This window comes from Channa argus, unplaced genomic scaffold (genome assembly GCF_033026475.1).
Source record: "Channa argus isolate prfri unplaced genomic scaffold, Channa argus male v1.0 Contig032, whole genome shotgun sequence".
Lineage (NCBI taxonomy): Eukaryota > Metazoa > Chordata > Actinopteri > Anabantiformes > Channidae > Channa > Channa argus.
Window position 1 is genome coordinate 12435 of NW_027125251.1, and position 25225 is coordinate 37659.

The 25225-nt window shown below is 42.2% G+C and overlaps 10 pseudogenes; all 10 read left to right on the top strand.

Moving 5' to 3' along the window:
- The first annotated feature begins 4155 nt into the window (after window positions 1-4155).
- On the top strand, window positions 4156-4274 carry LOC137116972 (5S ribosomal RNA; annotated as a pseudogene).
- A 9525-nt stretch (window positions 4275-13799) lies between these two features.
- On the top strand, window positions 13800-13918 carry LOC137116986 (5S ribosomal RNA; annotated as a pseudogene).
- An 857-nt stretch (window positions 13919-14775) lies between these two features.
- Window positions 14776-14894, top strand: LOC137117012 (5S ribosomal RNA; annotated as a pseudogene).
- Window positions 14895-15751: 857 nt separating this feature from the next.
- Window positions 15752-15880, top strand: LOC137117034 (5S ribosomal RNA; annotated as a pseudogene).
- Window positions 15881-16747: 867 nt separating this feature from the next.
- LOC137117026 (5S ribosomal RNA) lies at window positions 16748-16865 on the top strand (annotated as a pseudogene).
- Window positions 16866-17722: 857 nt separating this feature from the next.
- On the top strand, window positions 17723-17841 carry LOC137116806 (5S ribosomal RNA; annotated as a pseudogene).
- Window positions 17842-18698: 857 nt separating this feature from the next.
- LOC137116807 (5S ribosomal RNA) lies at window positions 18699-18817 on the top strand (annotated as a pseudogene).
- Window positions 18818-19674: 857 nt separating this feature from the next.
- LOC137116917 (5S ribosomal RNA) lies at window positions 19675-19793 on the top strand (annotated as a pseudogene).
- Window positions 19794-20650: 857 nt separating this feature from the next.
- On the top strand, window positions 20651-20769 carry LOC137117021 (5S ribosomal RNA; annotated as a pseudogene).
- A 251-nt stretch (window positions 20770-21020) lies between these two features.
- On the top strand, window positions 21021-21139 carry LOC137117027 (5S ribosomal RNA; annotated as a pseudogene).
- Window positions 21140-25225: the final 4086 nt, after the last annotated feature.

Genomic DNA, 25225 nt, shown 5'->3' on the forward strand with positions numbered 1-25225 from the left:
TGGGTTTGGAAAAGAGGAAACAGACCAAAACATATATTTCTGAAATAAAGGACTCGGAGGGTAACACACATACTGATTCAGTGGATATTTTACAAACCGTGCAAGATTTCTATTCCAATTTGTTTAGTAGGCAAAAGATATCACAGATAAAGTTAAATCAAGTACTTGGGAAAATTAGCTGCTCCCTCAGTCACGAGGATGCGGCTTTGTGTGATGAAAACATCCAGCTGGAAGAAGTGAAAGAGGCAATCTTAGCCCTGAATACATCAAGGAGCCCAGGTTCGGACGGTCTCTAAGCTGAATTCTATCAGCATTTCAGTTACCTGCTTGCCCCTGTCCTCTGCAGACTGTTTTTGGCCATACAGGAGGAGGGCAGGTGCGCAGAGTCCTTCATGAGGGGAGTGATCACTCTAGTGTATAAAAATAAAGGGGAAAAATCTGACCTAGCAAACTATAGACCAATTAGCCTGCTCAACACTGACTATAAGATCCTGACTAAGGTACTGGGTTTTAGGCTCAAAGGAGTGATCGGCTCGATAATTGGGCCTACCCAGACTTACAGTATTCCTGGGAGGGATATTGCTGACTGCATCCTGTCAACAAAGTTGTCTTTTGAAAATCTAATGATGACAGGGGGCATATACCTCAGTGTTGACTTGGAGAAGGCATTTGACAGGGTCAGTCATGAGTTTCTCTTTGGATGTCTGGGGGTTTTTGGGTTCGGCCCAATTTTTCGAGAATGGGTGAAGTTGTTGTACAGCCGGGCTACTAGTGTCGTGAAATGTAACGGCCTCTTAACAGATCCTTTCCCCCTAGAGAGATCAGTAAGGCAGGGATGTCCGCTGTCTGCTATGCTATATGCAATTGTAGCAGAGCCTCTTGCACAATCCATTATAACCGATCCGCTTATCAAGGGGATAACATCTCCCAAAGGTAATGAGTTCAAAATAGCTCAGTATGCGGATGATATAAGTATTATGGTTAAGGATGGTGAGAGTTTACAACAGGTGCTAAAGCACCTTGAAGCATATGAGCAGGCGGCGGGAGCGCGAGTTAATAGGGAGAAATCCAGCCTTATTTGTGGGCCCGGGTCTGCTCTAGGGGATGTGGGTCTGAATTTTAAAAGGGGTGAGACTGAGGTCAAGCTACTTGGGATATATATTTGTCCTCAGCCGCTGGTCAGCGTCCGCAAAACCTGGGAGGAGAGGCTCGCGTGGTGTAGGTCCAGGCTTGGGCTGTGGAAGATGAGAGGTCTTGGGCTGAAGGGAAGAGTGGTCATTATAAACTCCATAATAGTGCCGGGGCTGGTCTATGCCATGCAGGTCTGTCACCTGCCGGGCGATGTACTGTCCGGGCTGTGCAGCGCTATCAGCGGTTTCTTGTGGAAAGGCAAGGCCTTCACTATTGCTCACAAGACACTAGTTGGGCCATACGCAAAAGGGGGTTTGAATCTCTGTGATTTGAAAACCAAATTAATATCTTTAAGACTGAAACTTTTTAAAAAATGGCTATATGATAAGACAGATTATATTTGGAAGGACTACTTGGACGCAGAGATAAGGAGGAGGGGTGCGTGTGGGGAGTACAATTTATGCAGCAGTGCGCTGGCACGGCCTGTGGCAGATGCAGACCCACTTTTCCAGGAGGCCGCTGAGGCGTGGGTTCAGGTCTTGCCACATCTAGAGTGCAAATTGATTTCGAAAGTAGATGTACTTAAGCAACCAATCTTTGGTAACCCGCGTCTCGGTGGCCGGGAGAGATTCCTGGTTAGCCGGGGGGCCTTAAATGGGGTGTTTCACCAAATTGGGGATGTTCTGGACCAGACAGGGGCCTTAAACCCTCTGGAAGTCCTTAAAAAAGTAAGAAGGACAGGTGTGAACATCAGATGGGCCAAGGTGTTACATTTCTGTACAGATATCTGTCAGAGAATGCCACTGGAATGGAGGGAGAAGTTGCAGGAAGCAGATGGTGAGCTGGTGGGGGATGGCAGAATTGATTTTTCACTCTCCTGTGATCTCAAAAATAGGGATTTCAAAGATTTACAGTCAAAATTTTGGTACAAGGTTCTAACTGACAAGATATTCAAACAGCCCACAGCAAACTCCTCATGGTCGCATGTGTTCCCTACCCGACCCACTTCTACAATCTGGACTAATATGCATGATAAATGGCTCCCCCCTGCGATAGCTAATACAAATTTCAGACTGCGTCACAGGAGAGTGCTTGTCTCTGTCGTCCTACACCAGATCAGTAAGCACACATATGTGAGAACATGTGCGGTCTGCGGGATGGAGGATGAGGATTTTAATCACTTGTTGTTGTGCTGTGCGGTCACACAAAAATTCAGGAATTGGGTAAAAAGTTTATTAAGAAATAAGTGTAAGGTGACTGGTTTGGAAGGTGAGGCATGGGATTGGGTGTGGTGTTTTGGGTTAGACAAGGGACATACAAAAATAAATGTGGGGTTAGTGAATTTCTTGTTGAGTGTAGCTCGTCATGTTGTGTATATAGCCAGGAATTATGCATTGTATGAAGGGAAAAAGATGAAGAGGGTGTTGATTTTTCAAAATATGGTGTCACATTATTTGAGTATTCTGTTTTCGGTTGATAATGAGGGGTTTCTCATTAAATGGGGGGTAAAAAATGATTTATGTGTGTTAGATGGGGAGGGTAGATTGCACTTTGATTTTGGGTGAATTTTATTGACCTATTATTGTATATGTATTTGTATGTATGTATGTGTGTGTGTATATATATTTATATATATATAAATATATATATATATGGGTATGTGTATGTGTATATGAATGTATATGTGTATAATGTATGTGTGTGTGTGTTTGTATATATGTTTGTATGTATATATGTATATATATAGATATGGATGTATATAGAGAGGTATATGTGTGTAAAAGTATGGGTGTATATATATAGATCTATATATATATATAGATATATAGATCTATATATATATAGATATATATAGATAGATAGATATATGACAGGTTTACAATGTGTGGTTATGGTTATCCCCCTATATTTATAAATATATGTATTTACATTAGAGAAATAGATCTTGCTTTAAGTTGTTTAATTTAGTTGAAAGGCCTATGGATGTAATGTTTTGTTTACTTATCTCTGTATATACCTAATTTCTTTTTGTAAAGTGTATTTTTGATAATAAAAAGATAAAAAAAAAAAAAAAAAAGAAGCGCCCGATCTCGGCCGATCTCGGCAGAAAATAGGGCCGGGCCTTGTTAGTACTTGGTAGGAAAACCGCCTGGGAATACCAGGTGCTGTAAGCTTTTTTGCTTGGGTTTACGGGCAGCACAAGCTGGTGTTACTGCCTATTTATTCATAGAAATTGTTCTATATTTTCATCAAATTTTGTTTTTTCATTGCTGTTTTGCTACTTTATTGGTTTGTCAATCATCGTGCTTCATTACTAGTAGACCATGTTACAGTCCTGGCCATATGTGTTGTTTTTATTTAGTTGTTCTTATAGGTGCCCTGCCTGATTGGCCAGATTGGGGGGCAGTGCAGGAAGCTGATTGGTGCATCCTACACTTCCTGGAGTTTTAAAAGTACGGTTCCCAACAGCTAGCGAGGCTCTTTCTGGCAACAGCACCTGTTTGCTGTTCTTGGTTTCCAAACCTTATTTAGCATTTTTGAATGGTTAGGTTTTGTGCTGTGGTTTTGTTTATAAATTGTATATTTTGTCAATAGTATTAAATCTGTAGGGGTGAACTGCCTTTTTCTTTGGACTGTTTTCACATTAGGGAGTTAGGGTTAGCGACTGTCTTTTGGTTTGTTTATTTCTATCAGGCTAGCTAGCACTTTCTGTGGGAAATGGCTTATTTTGTTTATTATGTTGGCCTTGGTTCGCCCTGAGTTGTAGTGTCATGTTTTGTTTGACACTTTCTTTCGTTTAAAATAAATATCAGTCTGTTGGAACATCTCGATCCTGGATTTTGGTTTGGGGATCGGAGAGGGAACATGCTAATTTATCTTTGTATGTTGCACCCTGACCCCCTAGACAGGGGCGTAACAGACCAGTACAGTTATAGTACTTTGCCACATTTATTTTCTTCTTAGCAAGTGTCATGCATTCTGCTTCTCCAGCGTTTTTAAGAGCTGTTGATGATGTCAAATGCAGCTTACGGCCACACCGCTCTCTAAGCGCCCGATCTCGTCCGATCACGGCAGCCAAATAGAGCCGGGCCTGGTTAGTACTTGGTAGGAAGACCGCCTGGGAATTCCAGGTGCTGTAAGCTTTTTTGCTTGGGTTTACAGGCAGCACAAGCTGGTGCTACTGCCTATTTATTCATAGAAATTGTTCTATATTTTCATCCAATTTTGTTCTTTCATTGCTGTTTTGCTACTTTATTGGTTTGTCAACCATCGTGCTTCTTTACTACTAGACCAGTACCGTTTTAGTACTTTGCCACATTTATCTTCTTCTTAGCGAGTGTCATGCTTTCCACTTCTCCAGCTGTTGCAATGATATTTCCATGATGAACTGAGTTGTTCTGGGTCAAATATGAAGGCAAACCCACTTTCCTTTCAGTATTTTTCTGCATTTAGCAGAAACAATCATATGTGCTCATTCGGCTTGAAAATGGTTTTAAGCGCATAAAAACTTACACTCTTGATTTCTGGCTAAATAAAAGCTGTAGCAATGATATTTCCATGATGAACTGAGTTGTTCTGGGTCAAATATGAAGGCAAACCCACTTTCCTTTCAGTATTTTGCTGCATTTGGCAGAAACAAGCATATTTGCTCATTCGGCCAGAAAATTATTTTAAGCGCATAAAAACTTCCACTCTTGATTTCTGGCTAAATAAAAGCTGTTATGATATTGCGATGCTGAACTGAGTTGTTATGGGTCAATTATGAAGGCAAACCCACTTTCCTTTCAGTATTTTGCTGCAATTGGCAGAAATCAGCTCATTCGGCTTGAAAATGCTTTTAAGCGCATAACAACTTCCACTCTTGATTTCTGGCTAAAAAAAAGCTGTAGCAATGATATTTCCATGCTGAACTGAGTTGTTCTGGGTCAAATATGAAGGCAAACCCACTTTCCTTTCAGTATTTTGTGTCACGTTTAGGTTAAGGGATGGACCCAAGAGAAGAGACAGAGCGAGGGTTTGCAAAATAAGGGGCTTTTATTGAAAGAGATGTAAAAGATGAACAGGACCAGCACACGAAAGGAGTTAACTTGAAAACAAGAGGGGAACCGAATTACCAGAAATAAACACAGCTCGGGCTCAGGGGACAAGTTAGAGAAAGAAGAAGAAAGAACTAACAGAGGCTACTGGGTAAATCAGGCACAGATAAACGTTAAACCACAAGAGCACATTAATACAAGGACTAAAGGCAGGCAGTCACAAACAAACTCAACATAAGGCACCGGCAAACCTAAACATGAAAGAAACCCGGATAAAACAAGCGGAGAAAAACTATGGACTAGACCAAAATACTGAATTAAACAAAAGGCAAAACCTCAGACCAAAACCACACAGGAAACAGAGTCCAGGATACCAAAGTCCAAGATGGAGGAGTCCAGATTTCCCAAGAGTTCGAGGAACGTAAGTTTCAGGCTTTACCAAAAGTCCAGAGTCTACTGTGGAGTTGGTGAGGGTATTAATGACAACAATGATGCCCGCGATGAAGACAGTGACCACAATAGCAGAGACCACATTAACAATGACGAGGATCTGGCAGGGGAGTGAAGGGAAGACTGAATTTAAATAGAGGGTGGAACAGGTGCAAACAATGAGGGACAACGAGGGCAAAGCTGGGGAAAAGAACCAAGGACAGGAAGTAAGGAGAAGGGGCCACAAAATAAAAGTCCAGGGACAGGAAGTGCAACAAGATCCTGACATTTTGCTGCAATTGGCAGAAATCAGCTCATTCGGCCTGAAGATGCTTTTAAGCACATAAAAACTTACACTTTTGATTTCTGGCTAAATAAAAGCTGTAGCAATGATATTTCCATGCTGAACTGAGTTGTTCTGGGTCAAATATGAAGGCAAACCCACTTTCCTTTCAGTATTTTGCTGCATTTAGCAGAAACAATCATATGTGCTCATTCGGCTTGAAAATGGTTTTAAGCGCATAAAAACTTACACTCTTGATTTCTGGCTAAATAAAAGCTGTAGCAATGATATTTCCATGATGAACTGAGTTGTTCTGGGTCAAATATGAAGGCAAACCCACTTTCCTTTCAGTATTTTGCTGCATTTGGCAGAAACAAGCATATTTGCTCATTCGGCCAGAAAATGCTTTTAAGCGCATAAAAACGTACACTCTTGATTTCTGGCTAAATAAAAGCTGTTGCAATGATATTTCCATGATGAACTGAGTTGTTCTGGGTCAAATATGAAGGCAAACCCACTTTCCTTTCAGTGTTTTGCTGCAATTGGCAGAAATCAGCTCATTCGGCCTGAAAATGCTTTTAAGCACATAAAAACTTACACTTTTGATTTCTGGCTAAATAAAAGCTGTAGCAATGATATTTCCATGCTGAACTGAGTTGTTCTGGGTCAAAAATAAAGGCAAACCCACTTTCCTTTCAGTATTTTGCTGCATTTGGCAGAAACAAGCATATTTGCTAATTAGGCCTGAATTTGCTTTTAAGCGCATAAAAACTTACACTCTTGATTTCTGGCTAAATAAAAGCTGTAGCAATGATATTTCCATGCTGAACTGAGTTGTTCTGGGTCAAATATGAAGGCAAACCCACTTTCCTTTGAGTATTTTGCTGCATTTGGCAGAAACAATCATATTTGCTCATTCGGCCAGAAAATTATTTTAAGCGCATAAAAACTTACACTCTTGATTTCTGGCTAAGTAAAAGCTGTTGTTATGATATTGCGATGCTGAACTGAGTTGTTCTGGGTCAAATATGAAGGTAAACCCACTTCCCTTTCAGTATTTTGCTGCAATTGGCAGAAATCAGCTCATTCGGCCTGAAAATGCTTTTAAGCGCATAAAAACTTACACTCTTGATTTCTGGCTAAATAAAAGCTGTAGCAATGATATTTCCATGCTGAACTGAGTTGTTCTGGGTCAAAAATGAAGGCAAACCCACTTTCCTTTCAGTATTTTGCTGCAATTGGCAGAAATCAGCTCATTCGGCCTGAAAATGCTTTTAAGCGCATAAAAACTTACACTCTTGATTTCTGGCTAAATAAAAGCTGTTGCAATGATATTTCCATGCTGAACTGAGTTGTTCTGCGTCAAATATGAAGGCAAACCCACTTTCCTTTCAGTATTTTGCTGCAATTGGCAGAAATCAGCTCATTCGGCCTGAAAATGCTTTTAAGCGCATAAAAACTTACACTCTTGATTTCTGTCTAAATAAAAGCTGTTGCAATGATATTTCCATGATGAACTGAGTTGTTCTGTGTCAAATATAAAGCCAAACCCACTTTCCTTTCAGTATTTTGCTGCAATTGGCAGAAATCAGCTCATTCGGCCTGAAAATGCTTTTAAGCGCATAAAAACGTACACTCTTGATTTCTGGCTAAATAAAAGCTGTAGCAATGATATTTCCATGCTGAACTGAGTTGTTCTGGCTCAAATATGAAGGCAAACCCACTTTCCTTTGAGTGTTTTGCTGCAATTGGCAGAAATCAGCTCATTCGGCCTGAAGATGCTTTTAAGCACATAAAAACTTACACTTTTGAATTCTGGCTAAATAAAAGCTGTAGCAATGATATTTCCATGCTGAACTGAGTTGTTCTGGGTCAAATATGAAGGCAAACCCACTTTCCTTTCAGTATTTTGCTGCATTTGGCAGAAACAAGCATATTTGCTCATTCGGCCTGAAAATGCTTTTAAGCACATAAAAACTTACACTCTTGATTTCTGGCTACATAAAAGATGTTGCGATGATATTTCCATGCTGAACTGAGTTGTTCTGGGTCAAATATGAAGGCAAACCCACTTTCCTTTCAGTATTTTGCTGCATTTGGCAGAAACAAGCTCATTCGGCCTGAAAATGCTTTTAAGCGCATAAAAACTTACACTCTTAATTTCTGAATAAATAAAAGCTGTTGCATGATATTTCCATGCTGAACTGAGTTGTTCTGGGTCAAAAATAAAGGCAAACCCACTTTCCTTTCAGTAATTTGCTACATTTGGCAGAAACAAGCATATTTGCACATTCGGCCTGAAAATGCTTTTAAGCGCATAAAATCTTACACTCTTGATTTCTGGCTAAATAAAACCTGTTGCAATGATATTTCCATGCTGAACTGAGTTGTTCGCGGTCAAATATGAAGGCGAACCCACTTTCCTTTTAGTATTTTGCTGCATTTGGCAGAAACAAGCATATTTGCACATTCGGCCTGAAAATGCTTTTAAGCGCAGAAACACTTCCACTCTTGATTTCTGGCTACATAAAATATGTTGCAATGATATTTCCATGCTGAACTGAGTTGTTCTGGCTCAAATATGAAGGCAAACCCACTTTCCTTTCAGTATTTTGCTGCATTTGGCAGAAATCAGCTCATTCGGCCTGAAAATGCTTTTAAGCGCATAAAAACTTACACTCTTGATTTCTGGCTGAATAAAAGCTGTTGCAATGATATTTCCATGCTGAACTGAGTTGTTCTGGCTCAAATATGAAGGCAAACCCACTTTCCTTTCAGTATTTTACTGCATTTGGCAGAAATCAGCTCATTCGGCCTGAAAATGCTTTTAAGCGCATAAAAACTTACACTCTTGATTTCTGGCTGAATAAAAGCTGTTGCAATGATGTTTCCATGCTGAACTGAGTTGTTCTGGGTCAAATATGAAGGCAAACCCACTTTCCTTTCAGTATTTTGCTGCATTTGGCAGAAACAGGCATATTTGCTCATTCGGCCTGAAAATGCTTTTAAGTGCATAAAAACTTACACTCTTGATTTCTGGCTAAATAAAAGCTGTTGCAATGATATTTCCATGCTGAACTGAGTTGTTCTGGCTCAAATATGAAGGCAAACCCACTTTCCTTTGAGTGTTTTGCTGCAATTGGCAGAAATCAGCTCATTCGGCCTGAAGATGCTTTTAAGCACATAAAAACTTACACTTTTGATTTCTGGCTAAATAAAAGCTGTAGCAATGATATTTCCATGCTGAACTGAGTTGTTCTGGGTCAAATATGAAGGCAAACCCACTTTCCTTTCAGTATTTTGCTGCATTTGGCAGAAACAAGCATATTTGCTCATTCGGCCTGAAAATGCTTTTAAGCACATAAAAACTTACACTCTTGATTTCTGGCTACATAAAAGATGTTGCGATGATATTTCCATGCTGAACTGAGTTGTTCTGGGTCAAATATGAAGGCAAACCCACTTTCCTTTCAGTATTTTGCTGCATTTGGCAGAAACAAGCTCATTCGGCCTGAAAATGCTTTTAAGCACATAAAAACTTACACTCTTAATTTCTGAATAAATAAAAGCTGTTGCATGATATTTCCATGCTGAACTGAGTTGTTCTGGGTCAAAAATAAAGGCAAACCCACTTTCCTTTCAGTATTTTGCTGCATTTGGCAGAAACAGGCATATTTGCTCATTTGGCCTGAAAATGCTTTTAAGCGCATAAAAACGTACACTCTTGATTTCTGGCTAAATAAAAGCTGTTGCTATGATATTGCGATGCTGAACTGAGTTGTTCTGGGTCAAATATGAAGGCAAACCCACTTTCCTTTCAGTATTTTGCTGCATTTGGCAGAAACAAGCATATTTGCTCATTCGGCCTGAAAATGCTTTTAAGCGCATAAAAACTTACACTCTTGATTTCTGGCTACATAAAAGATGTTGCGATGATATTTCCATGATGAACTGAGTTGTTCTAGGTCAAATATGAAAGCAAACCCACTTTCCTTTCAGTATTTTGCTGCATTTGGCAGAAACAAGCATATTTGCTAATTCGGCCTGAAAATGCTTTTAAGCGCATAAAAACTTCCACTCTTGATTTCTGGCTAAATAAAAGCTGTAGCAATGATATTTCCATGCTGAACTGAGTTTTTCTGGGTCAAAAATGAAGGCAAACCCACTTTCTTTTCAGTATTTTCCTGCAATTGGCAGAAATCAGCTCATTTGGCCTGAAAATGCTTTTAAGCACATAAAAACTTACACTCTTGATTTCTGGCTAAATAAAAGCTGTTGCAATGATATTTCCATGCTGAACTGAGTTGTTCTGGCTTAAATATGAAGGAAAACCCACTTTCCTTTCAGTATTTTGCTGCATTTGGCAGAAATCAGCTCATTCGGCCTGAAAATGCTTTTAAGCGCATAAAAACTTCCACTCTTGATTTCTGGCTAAATAAAAGCTGTAGCAATGATATTTCCATGCTGAACTGAGTTTTTCTGGGTCAAAAATGAAGGCAAACCCACTTTCCTTTCAGTATTTTCCTGCAATTGGCAGAAATCAGCTCATTCGGCCTGAAAATGCTTTTAAGCGCATAAAAACTTACACTCTTGATTATCTGGCTACATAAAAGATGTTGCGATGATATTTCCATGATGAACTGAGTTGTTCTAGGTCAAATATGAAAGCAAACCCACTTTCCTTTCAGTATTTTGCTGCATTTGGCAGAAACAAGCATATTTGTTGATTCGGCCTTCTTCTTCTTTTCCTTTCGGCTGCTCCCTTTCAGGGGTCGCCACAGCGAATCATGTGCCTCCATCTAACTCTGTCCTCTACATCCTCTTCTCTCACACCAACTAACTTCATGTCCTCCCTCACTACATCCATAAATCTCCTCTTTGGTCTTCCTCTAGACCTCCTGCCTGGCAGCTCCAACCTCAGCATCCTTCTACCGATATATTCACAGTTTCTCCTCTGAACATGTCCAAACCACCTCAATCTGGCCTCTCTGACTTTATCTCCAAAACATCTAACATGAGCTGTCCCTCTGATGTACTCACTCCTGATCCTGTCCATCCTCGTCACTCCCAAAGAGAACCTCAACATCTTAAGCTCTGCTACCTCCAGCTCTGCCTCCTGTCTTTTCTTCAGTGCCACTGTCTCTAAGCCGAACAACATTGCTGGTCTCACCACCGTCTTGAACACCTTTCCTTTCATTCTCGCTGAGACTCTTTTATCACACAACACACCTGACACTTTTCTCCACCACTCCATTCTGTCTTGCTGCGGCTAAGCTTCATTCCTCTGTTTTCCAGAGCAGACCTCCACCACTCTAGATTTTCCTCCACCTGCTCCCTGCTCTCACTACAAATAACAATGTCATCTGCAAACATCATAGTCCAGGGAGATTCTTGTCTAATCTCATCTGTCAGTCTGTCCATCACCAGAGCAAACAAGAAGGGGCTCAAAGCCGATCCTTGATGCAGACCCACCTCCACCTTGAACTCCTCTGTCACACCTACAGCACCTCACCACTGTCTTACAGCTCTCATACATGTCCTGCACCACTCTAACATACCTCTGACACTCCAGACGTCCTCATACAATACCACAGCTCCTCTCTCGGCACCCTGTCATACGCTTTCTCTAAATCTACGCAGACACAATGCAACTCCCTATGACCCTCTCTGTACTTCTCCATCAGCGTCCTCAAAGCAAATACTGCATCTGTTGTACTCTTTCTAGGCATGAAACCATATTGCTGCTCACAAATACTCACCTCTGCCCTTAGCCGAGCTTCCACTACTCTTTCCCATAACTTCATTGTGTGACTCATCAGCTTTATTCCTCTGTAGTTGCCACAGCTCTGCACATCTCCCTTGTTCTTAAAAATTGGTACCAGTACACTTTTCCTCCAGTCCTCTGGCATCCTCTCACTCTCCAAGATCTTGTTAAAAAAACTAGTCAAAAACTCTACTGCCGCCTCTCCTAGACACTTCCATACCTCCACAGGTATGTCATCAGGACCAACTGCCTTTCCACTCTTCATCCTCTTCAATGTCCTCCTCACTTCACTCTTACTAATCTTTGCTACTTCCTGCTCCACAACAGTCACCTCTTCTACTCTTCGTTCCCTTTCATTTTCCTCGTTCATCAACTCTTCAAAGTACTCCTTCCATCTTCCCATCACACTCCTGGCACCTGTCAATACATTTCCATCCTTATCTTTAATCACCCTAACCTGCTGCACATCCTTTCCATCTCTATCTCTTTGTCTGGCCAACCTGTACAAATCCACCTCTCCCTCTTTAGTGTCCAACCTAGCATACAAGTCCTCATATGCTCTTTGTTTGGCCTGTGCCACCTCTATCTTCACCTTACGCTGTATCTCCCTGTACTCCTGTCTACTCTCTTCAGTCCTCTCAGTGTCCCACTTCTTCTTAGCTAACCTCTTTCTCTGTATACACTCCTGAACTTCCTCGTTCCACCACCAAGTCTCCTTGTCCGCTTTCCTCTTTCCAGATGACACACCGAGTACCCTCCTACCTGTCTCCCTGATCAAATTAGCTGTAGTAGTCCAGTCATCTGGAAGCACCTCTAAACCACCCAGAGTCTGTCTCAGCTCCTCCCTGAAAACTAAACGACATTCTTCCTTTTTCAACTTCCACCACTTTGTCCGCTGCTCTGCCTTAGTCCTCCTTATCTTCCTCACCACCAGCATCATTTTACACACCACCATCCTGTGTTGTCTGGCTACACTCTCCCCTACCAATGCTTTACAGTCACTGATCTCTTTCAGATTACAACGTCTACACAAGATGTAGTCTACCTGAGTGCTTCTCCCTCCGCTCTTGTACGTCACCCTATGTTCCTGCCTCTTCTGAAAGAAAGTGTTTACTACAGCCATTTCCATCCTCTTTGCAAAGTCAACCACCATCTGACCTTCTGCGTTCCTGTCCTGAACACCAAACCTGCCCATAACAGTCTTATCACCTCTGTTCCCTTCACCTACATGCCCATTGAAATCTGCACCAATGACAACTCTCTCACCTCTGGGGATGCTCTGCATCACTTCATCTAACTCACTCCAGAATTTCTCCTTCTCTTCTAACTCACATCCTACCTGTGGGGCATAACCACTCACAACATTGAACATCACCCCTTCAACTTCCAGCTTCAGACTCATCAACCTGTCTGATACTCTTTTCACCTCTAGAACATTCCTCACAAAATCCTCTTTCAATATAACTCCTACTCCATTTCTCTTCCTATCTGACCCATGGTAAAACAACTTGAACCCTGCTCCTAAGCTTCTAGCCTTGCTACCTTTCCACCTGGTCTCCTGGACACACAGTATGTCCACCTTCCTTCTCTGCATCATGTCGATCAACTCCCTAGCCTTCCCTGTCATAGTACCAACATTCAAAGTCCCTACTGTCAGTCCTACATTCTTAGCTTTCCTCTTCTCTCTTTGCCTACGAACACACCTTCCTCCTCTTCTTCTTCGTCTTCGACCAACAGTAGTCCAATTTCCACCGGTACCCTGTAGGTCAACAGCACAGTTGGTTAGCGACTGTCTTTTGGTTTGTTTATTTCTATCAGGCTAGCTAGCACTTTCTGTGGGAAATGGCTTATTTTGTTTATTATGTTGGCCTTGGTTCGCCCTGAGTTGTAGTGTCATGTTTTGTTTGACACTTTCTTTCGTTTAAAATAAATATCATTCTGTTGGAACATCTCGATCCTGGATTTTGGTTTGGGGATCGGAGAGGGAACATGCTAATTTATCTTTGTATGTTGCACCCTGACCCCCTAGACAGGGGCGTAACAGACCTGTACAGTTATAGTACTTTGTACTTTGCAACATTTATCTTCTTCTTAGCAAGTGTCATGCATTCTGCTTCTCCAGCGTTTTTAAGAGCTGTTGATGATGTCAAATGCAGCTTACGGCCACACCGCTCTCTAAGCGCCCGATCACGTCCGATCTCGGCAGCCAAATAGAGCCGGGCCTGGTTAGTACTTGGTAGGAAGACAGCCTGGGAATACCAGGTGCTGTAAGCTTTTTTGCTTGGGTTTACGGGCAGCACAAGCTGGTGTTACTGCCTATTTATTCATAGAAATTGTTCTATATTTTCATCAAATTTTGTTCTTTCATTGCTGTTTTGCTACTTTATTGGTTTGTCAACCATCGTGCTTCATTACTAGTAGACCATGTTACGGTCCTGGCCATATGTGTTGTTTTTATTTTGTTGTTCTTATAGGTGCCCTGCCTGATTGGCCGGATTGGGGGGCAGTACAGGAAGCTGATTGGTCCATCCTACACTTCCTGGAGTTTTAAAAGTACGGTTCCCAACAGCTAGCGAGGCTCTTTCTGGCAGCAGCACCTGTTTGCTGTTCTTGGTTTCCAAACCTTATTTAGCATTTTTGAATTGTTAGGTTTTATGCCGTGGTTTTGTTTATAAATTGTATATTTTGTAAATAGTATTAAATCTGTAGGGGTGAACTGCCATTTTCTTTGGACTGTTTTCACATTAGGGAGTTAGGGTTAGCGACTGTCTTTTGGTTTGTTTATTTCTATCAGGCTAGCTAGCACTTTCTGTGGGAAATGGCTTATTTTGTTTATTATGTTGGCCTTGGTTCGCCCTGAGTTGTAGTGTCATGTTTTGTTTGATACTTTCTTTCGTTTAAAATAAATATCATTCTGTTGGAACATCTCGATCCTGGATTTTGGTTTGGGGATCGGAGAGGGAACATGCTAATTTATCTTTGTATGTTGCACCCTGACCCCCTAGACAGGGGCGTAACAGACCAGTACAATTATAGTACTTTGTACTTTGCCACATTTATCTTCTTCTTAGCAAGTGTCATGCATTCTGCTTCTCCAGCGTTTTTAAGAGCTGTTGATGATGTCAAATGCAGCTTACGGCCACACCGCTCTCTAAGCGCCCGATCTCGTCCGATCTCGGCAGCCAAATAGAGCCGGGCCTGGTTAGTACTTGGTAGGAAGACCGCCTGGGAATACCACATGCTGTAAGCTTCTTTGCTTGGGTTTACGGGCAGCACAAGCTGGTGTTACTGCCTATTTATTCATAGAAATTGTTCTATATTTTCATCAAATTTTGTTCTTTCATTGCTGTTTTGCTACTTTATTGGTTTGTCAACCATCGTGCTTCATTACTAGTAGACCATGTTACGGTCCTGGCCATATGTGTTGTTTTTATTTTGTTGTTCTTATAGGTGCCCTGCCTGATTGGCCGGATTGGGGGGCAGTACAGGAAGCTGATTGGTCCATCCTACACTTCCTGGAGTTTTAAAAGTACGGTTCCCAACAGCTAGCGAGGCTCTTTCTGGCATCAGCACCTGTTTGCTGTTCTTGGTTTCCAAACCTTATTTAGCATTTTTGAATTGTTAGGTTTTATGCCGTGGTTTTGTTTATAAATTGTATATTTTGTAAATAGTATTAAATCTGTAGGGGTGAACTGCCATTTTCTTTGGATTGTTTTCACATTAGGGAGTTAGGGTTAGCGACTGTCTTTTGGTTTGTTTATTTCTATCAGGCTAGCTAGCACTTTCTGTGGGAAATGGCTTATTTTGTTTATTATGTTGGCCTTGGTTCGCCCTGAGTTGTAGTGTCATGTTTTGTTTGACACTTTCTTTCGTTTAAAATAAATATCATTCTGTTGGAACATCTCAATCCTGGATTTTGGTTTGGGGATCGGAGAGGGAACATGCTAATTTATCTTTGTATGTTTCACCCTGACCCCCTAGACAGGGGCGTAACAGACCAGTACAGTCATAGTACTTTGTACTTTGCCACATTTATCTTCTTCTTAACAAGTGTCATGCATTCTGCTTCTCTAGCGTTTTTGAGAGCTGTTGATGATGTCAAATGCAGCTTACGGCCACCCCGCTCTCTAAGCGCCCGATCTCGCCCGATCTCGTCCGATCTCGGCAGCCAAATAGGGCCGGGCCTGGTTAGTACTTGGTAGGAAGACCGCCTGGGAATACCAGGTGCTGTAAGCTTTTTTGCTTGGGTTTACGGGCAGCACAAGCTGGTGTTACTGCCTATTTATTCATAGAAATTGTTCTATATTTTCATCAAATTTTGTTCTTTCATTGCTGTTTTGCTACTTTATTGGTTTGTCAACCATCGTGCTTCATTACTAATAGACCATGTTACCGTCCTGGCCATATGTGTTGTTTTTATTTTCTTGTTCTTATAGGTGCCCTGCCTGATTGGCCGGATTTGGGGGAAGTACAGGAAGCTGATTGGTCCATCCTACACTTCCTGGAGTTTTAAAAGTACGGTTCCCAACAGCTAGCGAGGCTCTTTCTGGCAGCAGCACCTGTTTGCTGTTCTTGCTTTCCAAACCTTATTTAGCATTTTTGAATTGTTTGGTTTTGTGCCGTGGTTTTGTTTATAAATTGTATATTTTGTAAATAGTATTAAATCTGTAGGGGTGGACTGCCATTTTCTTTTGATTGTTTTCTCTTGTTTTCACATTAGGGAGTTAGGGTTAGCGACTGTCTTTTGGTTTGTTTATTTCTATCAGGCTAGCTAGCACTTTCTGTGGGAAATGGCTTATTTTGTTTATTATGTTGGCCTTGGTTCGCCCTGAGTTGTAGTGTCATGTTTTGATTGACACTTTCTTTCGTTTAAAATAAATATCATTCTGTTGGAACATCTCGATCCTGGATTTTGGTTTGGGGATCGGAGAGGGAACATGCTAATTTATCTTTGTATGTTGCACCCTGAGCCCTTAGACAGGGGCGTAACCGACCAGTACAGTTATAGTACTTTGTACTTTGCCACATTTATCTTCTTCTTAGCAAGTGTCATGCATTCTGCTTCTCCAGCGTTTTTAAGAGCTGTTGATGATGTCAAATGCAGCTTACGGCCACACCGCTCTCTGAGCGCCCGATCTCGTCCGATCTCGGCAGCCAAATAGGGCCGGGCCTGGTTAGTACTTGTAGGAAGACCGCCTGGGAATACATGGTGCTGTAAGCTTTTTTGCTTGGGTTTACGGGCAGCACAAGCTGGTGTTACTGCCTATTTATTCATAGAAATTGTCCTATATTTTCATCAAATTTTGTTCTTTCATTGCTGTTTTGCTACTTTATTGGTTTGCCAACCATCGTGCTTCATTACTAGTAGACCATGTTACGGTCCTGGCCATATGTGTTGTTTTTATTTTCTTGTTCTTATAGGTGCCCTGCCTGATTGGCCGGATTTGGGGGCAGTACAGGAAGCTGATTGGTCCATCCTACACTTCCTGGAGTTTTAAAAGTACGGTTCCCAACAGCTAGCGAGGCTCTTTCTGGCATCAGCACCTGTTTGCTGTTCTTGGTTTCCAAATCTTATTTAGCATTTTTGAATTGTTAGGTTTTGTGCCGTGGTTTTGTTTTTAAATTGTATATTTTGTAAATAGTATTAAATCTGTAGGGGTGGACTGCCATTTTCTTTGGACTGTTTTCACATTAGGGAGTTAGGGTTAGCGACTGTCTTTTGGTTTGTTTATTTCTATCAGGCTAGCTAGCACTTTCTGTGGGAAATGGCTTATTTTGTTTATTATGTTGGCCTTGGTTCGCCCTGAGTTGTAGTGTCATGTTTTGTTTGACACTTTCTTTCGTTTAAAATAAATATCATTCTGTTGGAACATCTCGATCCTGGATTTTGGTTTGGGGATCGGAGAGGGAACATGCTAATTTATCTTTGTATGTTGCACCCTGAGCCCCTAGACAGGGGCGTAACAGACCAGTACAGTTATAGTACTTTGTACTTTGCCACATTTATCTTCTTCTTAGCAAGTGTCATGCATTCTGCTTCTCCAGCGTTTTTAAGAGCTGTTGATGATGTCAAATGCAGCTTACGGCCACACCGCTCTTTAAGCGCCCGATCTCGTCCGATCTCGGCAGCCAAATAGGGCCGGGCCTGGTTAGTACTTGGTAGGAAGACCGCCTGGGAATACCAGGTGCTGTAAGCTTTTTTGCTTGGGTTTACGGGCAGCACAAGCTGGTGTTACTGCCTATTTATTCATAGAAATTGTTCTATATTTTCATCAAATTTTGTTCTTTCATTGCTGTTTTGCTACTTTATTGGTTTGCCAACCATCGTGCTTCATTACTAGTAGACCATGTTACGGTCCTGGCCATATGTGTTGTTTTTATTTTCTTGTTCTTATAGGTGCCCTGCCTGATTGGCCGGATTTGGGGGAAGTACAGGAAGCTGATTGGTCCATCCTACACTTCCTGGAGTTTTAAAAGTACGGTTCCCAACAGCTAGCGAGGCTCTTTCTGGCATCAGCACCTGTTTGCTGTTCTTGGTTTCCAAACCTTATTTAGCATTTTTGAATTCTTAGGTTTTGTGCCGTGGTTTTGTTTATAAATTGTATATTTTGTAAATAGTATTAAATCTGTAGGGGTGAACTGCCATTTTCTTTGGACTGTTTTCACATTAGGGAGTTAGGGTTAGCGACTGTCTTTTGGTTTGTTTATTTCTATCAGGCTAGCTAGCGCTTTCTGTGGGAAATGGCTTATTTTGTTTATTATGTTGGCCTTGGTTCGCCCTGAGTTGTAGTGTCATGTTTTGTTTGACACTTTCTTTCGTTTAAAATAAATATCATTCTGTTGGAACATCTCGATCCTGGATTTTGGTTTGGGGATCGGAGAGGGAACATGCAAATTTATCTTTGTATGTTGCACCCTGAGCCCCTAGACAGGGGCGTAACAGACCAGTACAGTTATAGTACTTTGTACTTTGCCACATTTATCTTCTTCTTAGCAAGTGTCATGCATTCTGCTTCTCCAGCGTTTTTAAGAGCTGTTGATGATGTCAAATGCAGCTTACGGCCACACCGCTCTTTAAGCGCCCGATCTCGTCCGATCTCGGCAGCCAAATAGGGCCGGGCCTGGTTAGTACTTGGTAGGAAGACCGCCTGGGAATACCAGGTGCTGTAAGCTTTTTTGCTTGGGTTTACGGGCAGCACAAGCTGGTGTTACTGCCTATTTATTCATAGAAATTGTTCTATATTTTCATCAAATTTTGTTCTTTCATTGCTGTTTTGCTACTTTATTGGTTTGCCAACCATCGTGCTTCATTACTAGTAGACCATGTTACGGTCCTGGCCATATGTGTTGTTTTTATTTTCTTGTTCTTATAGGTGCCCTGCCTGATTGGCCGGATTTGGGGGAAGTACAGGAAGCTGATTGGTCCATCCTACACTTCCTGGAGTTTTAAAAGTACGGTTCCCAACAGCTAGCGAGGCTCTTTCTGGCATCAGCACCTGTTTGCTGTTCTTGGTTTCCAAACCTTATTTAGCATTTTTGAATTGTTAGGTTTTGTGCCGTGGTTTTGTTTATAAATTGTATATTTTGTAAATAGTATTAAATCTGTAGGGGTGAACTGCCATTTTCTTTGGACTGTTTTCACATTAGGGAGTTAGGGTTAGCGACTGTCTTTTGGTTTGTTTATTTCTATCAGGCTAGCTAGCGCTTTCTGTGGGAAATGGCTTATTTTGTTTATTATGTTGGCCTTGGTTCGCCCTGAGTTGTAGTGTCATGTTTTGTTTGACACTTTCTTTCGTTTAAAATAAATATCATTCTGTTGGAACATCTCGATCCTGGATTTTGGTTTGGGGATCGGAGAGGGAACATGCAAATTTATCTTTGTATGTTTCACCCTGACCCCCTAGACAGGGGCGTAAAAGACCAGTACAGTTATAGTACTTTGTACTTTGCCACATTTATCTTCTTCTTAGCAAGTGTCATGCATTCTGCTTCTCCAGCGTTTTTAAGAGCTGTTGATGATGTCAAATGCAGCTTACGGCCACACCGCTCTCTAAGCGCCCGATCTCGTCCGATCTCGGCAGCCAAATAGAGCCGGGCCTGGTTAGTACTTGGTAGGAAGACCACCTGGGAATACCAGGTGCTGTAAGCTTTTTTGCTTGGGTTTACGGGCAGCACAAGCTGGTGTTACTGCCTATTTATTCATAGAAATTGTTCTATATTTTCATCAAATTTTGTTCTTTCATTGCTGTTTTGCTACTTTATTGGTTTGCCAACCATCGTGCTTCATTACTAGTAGACCATGTTACGGTCCTGGCCATATGTGTTGTTTTTATTTTCTTGTTCTTATAGGTGCCCTGCCTGATTGGCCGGATTTGGGGGAAGTACAGGAAGCTGATTGGTCCATCCTACACTTCCTGGAGTTTTAAAAGTACGGTTCCCAACAGCTAGCGAGGCTCTTTCTGGCATCAGCACCTGTTTGCTGTTCTTGGTTTCCAAACCTTATTTAGCATTTTTGAATTGTTAGGTTTTGTGCCGTGGTTTTGTTTATAAATTGTATATTTTGTAAATAGTATTAAATCTGTAGGGGTGAACTGCCATTTTCTTTGGACTGTTTTCACATTAGGGAGTTAGGGTTAGCGACTGTCTTTTGGTTTGTCTATTTCTATCAGGCTACCTAGCGCTTTCTGTGGGAAATGGCTTATTTTGTTTATTATGTTGGCCTTGGTTCGGCCTGAGTTGTAGTGTCATGTTTTGTTTGACACTTTCTTTCGTTTAAAATAAATATCATTCTGTTGGAACATCTCAATCCTGGATTTTGGTTTGAGGATCGGAGAGGGAACATGCAAATTTATCTTTGTATGTTTCACCCTGACCCCCTAGACAGGGGCGTAACAGACCAGTACAGTTATAGTACTTTGTACTTTGCCACATTTATCTTCTTCTTAGCAAGTGTCATGCATTCTGCTTCTCCAGCGTTTTTAAGAGCTGTTGATGATGTCAAATGCAGCTTACGGCCACACCGCTCTCTAAGCGCCCGATCACGTCCGATCTCGGCAGCCAAATAGAGCCGGGCCTGGTTAGTACATGGTAGGAAGACAGCCTGGGAATACCAGGTGCTGTAAGCTTTTTTGCTTGGGTTTACGGGCAGCACAAGCTGGTGTTACTGCCTATTTATTCATAGAAATTGTTCTATATTTTCATCAAATTTTGTTATTTCATTGCTGTTTTGCTACTTTATTGGTTTGTCAACCATCATGCTTCTTTACTACTAGACCAGTACCGTTTTAGTACTTTGCCACATTTATCTTCTTCTTAGCGAGTGTCATGCATTCTGCTTCTCCAGCGTTTTTAGGAGCTGTTGATGATGTCAAATGCAGCTTACGGCCACACCGCTCTCTAAGCGCCCGATCTCGTCCGATCTCGGCAGCCAAATAAGGCCGGGCCTAGTTAGTACTTGGTTCGAAGACCGCCTGGGAATACCAGGTGCTGTAAGCTTTTTTGCTTGGGTTTACGGGCAGCACAAGCTGGTGTTACTGCCTATTTATTCATAGAAATTGTTCCATATTTTCATCAAATTTTGTTCTTTCATTGCTATTTTGATACTTTATTGGTTTGTCAACCATCGTGCTTCATTACTAGTAGACCATGTTACGGTCCTGGCCATATGTGTTTTTTTTTTTTTGTTGTTCTTATAGGTGCCCTGCCTGATTGGCCGGATTGGGGGGCAGTACAGGAAGCTGATTGGTCCATCCTACACTTCCTGGAGTTTTAAAAGTATGGTTCCCAACAGCTAGCGAGGCTCTTTCTGGCAGCAGCACCTGTTTGCTGTTTTTGGTTCCCAAACCTGGTTGCAGACAGAGGTGTGGTTTCTCTCTAGAGCGAGCAGTGACGGACCCGCGCATGAGCCTGTTTTGGCGGGCTTTTTCAGTTTGCTTGTGTTTTTTGTCGTAATTTAACTAAATAGTATAGAGATTTCGATTTTGTTTATGTTACTAATCCCCCCGGCGGATTTGCTCCGTTCGGGGGCGCTTTCATTTTGCCTTTTTCTTTTTTATTTTATTTTGGTTTTGTTTTTTTGCCGAGTGTTACTCGATTCGCCAAGCTACGTAAAATGGAGAATGGCGGAGAAAGACGAGGTAAATTGACGGAGGACGCTGTGAAAATTGTGGCTCCTACCATGAGATGTCGGGGGGAAACGGCAATGCCAGCCGAAATAGAGTACGGAGCGGGAGCAACCAAACGCCAGGCCGTGGAGCAGGGAGAGAAGAGAAATGGCGGGCAAGTTCCGGGCTTGTCAATGCAGAGGATTACTTCAGCAAAGAGGACGGGGAAAGGAGTGGATTTGGTCGGAGAGCAGCGGCAGAATAGGTTGGAGATTGATGGCATTTGTGTGGATGGAAAACATCAGGAGGAACGGGCGAGGATGCAGACGGAGATGAGCGGAAGACGGGAGACAATGAGAGAAAAAAGGTACGAAAAAGATTTGACTGTATTGGCAGAGGTGGTTGGTGAAGAGAAGGTGAAAACGATGGAACTGTTACGAGCAATACGTGATGTGTGTGGAGGCATAGTTGCGCTGCGTGAGACCGGATCGAATAAATATGAGGTGACGGTAAAAAGTGAAGCTGGAAAGAAAAGGCTACTGGATGGATTTAAAGTTGGTAAAGCGGTGGTAATGGTAAAAACATTAGCAATTGATGAACTGGTGGTGTCTTTTTTGAATTTGCCGGCGTATATAACGGACGAGGAAATTATGGAAAAACTGGACGTGTGGGGAGTGAGAGCGATCTCGCCTATTAAAAGGAGGATGTGGCCCGGGACTGATGTGGCGGACGGTACAAGATATATGAAGGTAAAGTTTAATGAAACTGTGCAGTCACTGCCCTACTCAGCGAAATTCATGACAGCTAATGGTCCGGAGTATTTTAGAGTAATTCACAATAATCAAGTGAAAGTTTGTCGGATGTGCTTACAGCCGGGACACATCGTGAGGGACTGTCCGGATTTCACCTGTTTTAAATGTAATAAACAGGGACATTATGCACGTGAGTGTGATGCCAGGATGCACAGATGTATGGAATGTCATAGCTCCACAGAGGAATGTCAATGTAAAAATATAGATGAAGGGAATGGGGAGGGTAGCAGGGAATCCATCTCCGAGGATGACAGGAGTGAGGTTAGACCTGTAGAGGAGCCAGAGCTGAATATGGGCAGCGAGAGTGAACAGGAGGATGAGGTGGTGTTGGAGACGCAGGGCGGTGACCTGCCTGTGCGGGAGGAACATGGGAGTGAAAGAGAGGATGTGTTGGGATCTAGTATGGATCAAGTGCTGGCAGAGTGGAGCGGGGATAGGGCGGGTCACCCTGAAGGGGGTTGGCTGAGCCCATCTTGGCTCGCTTCACAGAAGGTCCCCTCTCATAATGGAATACCACCCGCCCCTAGAGAGGAAGACTCGGATGCTGCCCTGCTGGCTCCCCAGGCTGACAGTATAGAGTCAGATTCGGAGATGGATGTTCAGCAGATAAAGCAGGTTAGAAAACGTCCACAGCAAGAGAAATCAGGGAGGAGTGAGGGAGGGAATAGAGGCAAAGGGAAAAAACAGCTTAGGAAATGACCTTTTTAATCGGTGTTTACTTGATAATGCTGCTTCAATCGCAAAATTTAAACGGGTTAACAAATATTGGGAAAATAGAGCAACTCTGTGGAGAAATGGCATGCGACATCTTGTGTGTCCAGGAATGTAGGTGGTCCATGGACAAAATAGACACTATAAAATCTTTTTGGAGAGGGGAGCTCTTTTACTCCCTCTCCTCAAACAAAACTGCTGGAGTGGCAATTTTTGTAAAGCCGGGTGTGTGTGAGAGTATTGTGGAGATTTTTAAGGATGGACAGGGTAGACTAATTGTTATTGATATAATACATTATAATAAAAAATATAGAATTCTGAATTTGTACGGTCCGAACAGTGAACCTGAAAGGAGAGGTTTCTTTGAGCGCTGCAAAAGGTGGACAGATGATCGCTCGGTAGTGATAGGAGATTGGAATGTTGCTCTGACTAAGGCGGACGTAGGAGTTAATAATAAATTTAAACAAGACATTAGTAGATCGGCTGTTTTTGTATGGATGGATGAGTGTGATTTGATAGATGCGTGGAGAGTGCTGAACCCCGGCACCCGGGCGTATTCGCGCAGGCAAGTGGTATTGGGCAGGCTAAAGCAATCCAGGATTGACCTGTGTTTGTTGGCGTCGAGTTTGGTGCAAGAATTAAATGAGTGTAAATATTGTTTTTGTTCCTGGAGTGATCATGCCTGTTTAAAGGTGACTCTAGGGGAGGGTGGTATGCAAAGGAATGGGGGCCTGTGGTGTTTTAACACTTCCCTCCTTGAAGATCAAGTTTTTAAAGATAAAATGAAGTCTTTTCTCTCTGCTCTATGTGATGAGAGTGATTATGTCGTGGATATCATTGAGTGGTGGGAGCGCACCAAATTTAAAATTAAAAAGCGTTGTATCGCTCTGAGCAGAGAGAAGAGGCTGAGGGAAAAGACAGAGGAGGCTGAGCTGAGACATCATCTAAAAGAGGAGCTTGAGCTTATTGAGGCTGAGTGTGACCGTCCCTTGGATGTCTATCTTGGATTGAGGGAGCAGCTGAGACGGTTAGATGAGAGAAAATGCAGAGGCGCAATGATCCGCAGTAAAGCACAACACATGTTGAAAGGGGAGCGCTGTACTGCTTTTTTTCTAGGTTTGGAAAAAAGGAAACAGGCAAAAACATACATACCAGAAATAAAAGACCTTGATGGAAACACACATACTGATATAGTGGATATTTTACAAGCAATACAAGACTACTACGCTAATTTGTTTAGCAAACAACATATTAAAAAAGCACAAATGGGCACAGTATTAGGAAAAATTGGCTGCTCCCTCAGTCACGAGGATGCGGCTCTGTGTGATGGTGACATTCAGATTGAAGAAGTGAGAGCAGCGATTGGAAGCCTTAATACATCTAAAAGCCCGGGTGTGGATGGTCTCTCAGCTGAGTTTTACCAACATTTCAGCAACATACTGGCCCCCGTCCTCTGCAGGCTATACTCTGCCATGCAGGAGGAGAACAGGTGCGCGGAGTCTTTTTTAAGGGGTGTGATCACTCTAGTTTATAAAAACAAAGGCGCCAGAGATGACCTGGCAAATTATAGGCCAATTAGTCTGCTCAATACTGACTATAAGATCCTCGCTAAGGTGCTAGGGTTCAGGCTTAAGGGAGTGATTGGCTCGATAGTTGGGCCTACCCAGACTTACAGCATTCCGGGGAGGGATATCGCTGACTGCATTTTGTCAACAAAATTCTCATTGGAGAATTTAATGGCTACAGGAGGTATATACCTTAATGTAGATCTAGAGAAGGCATTTGACAGAGTGAGTCACGATTTTCTCTTCGAGTGTCTGGGGGTTTTTGGGTTCGGCCCAACTTTTCGAGGGTGGATGAAGTTACTGTACAGCCGAGCTACTAGTGTCGTGAAGTGCAATGGCTTCGTGACAGATCCCGTCCCCTTAGAAAGATCAGTGAGACAGGGGTGCCCC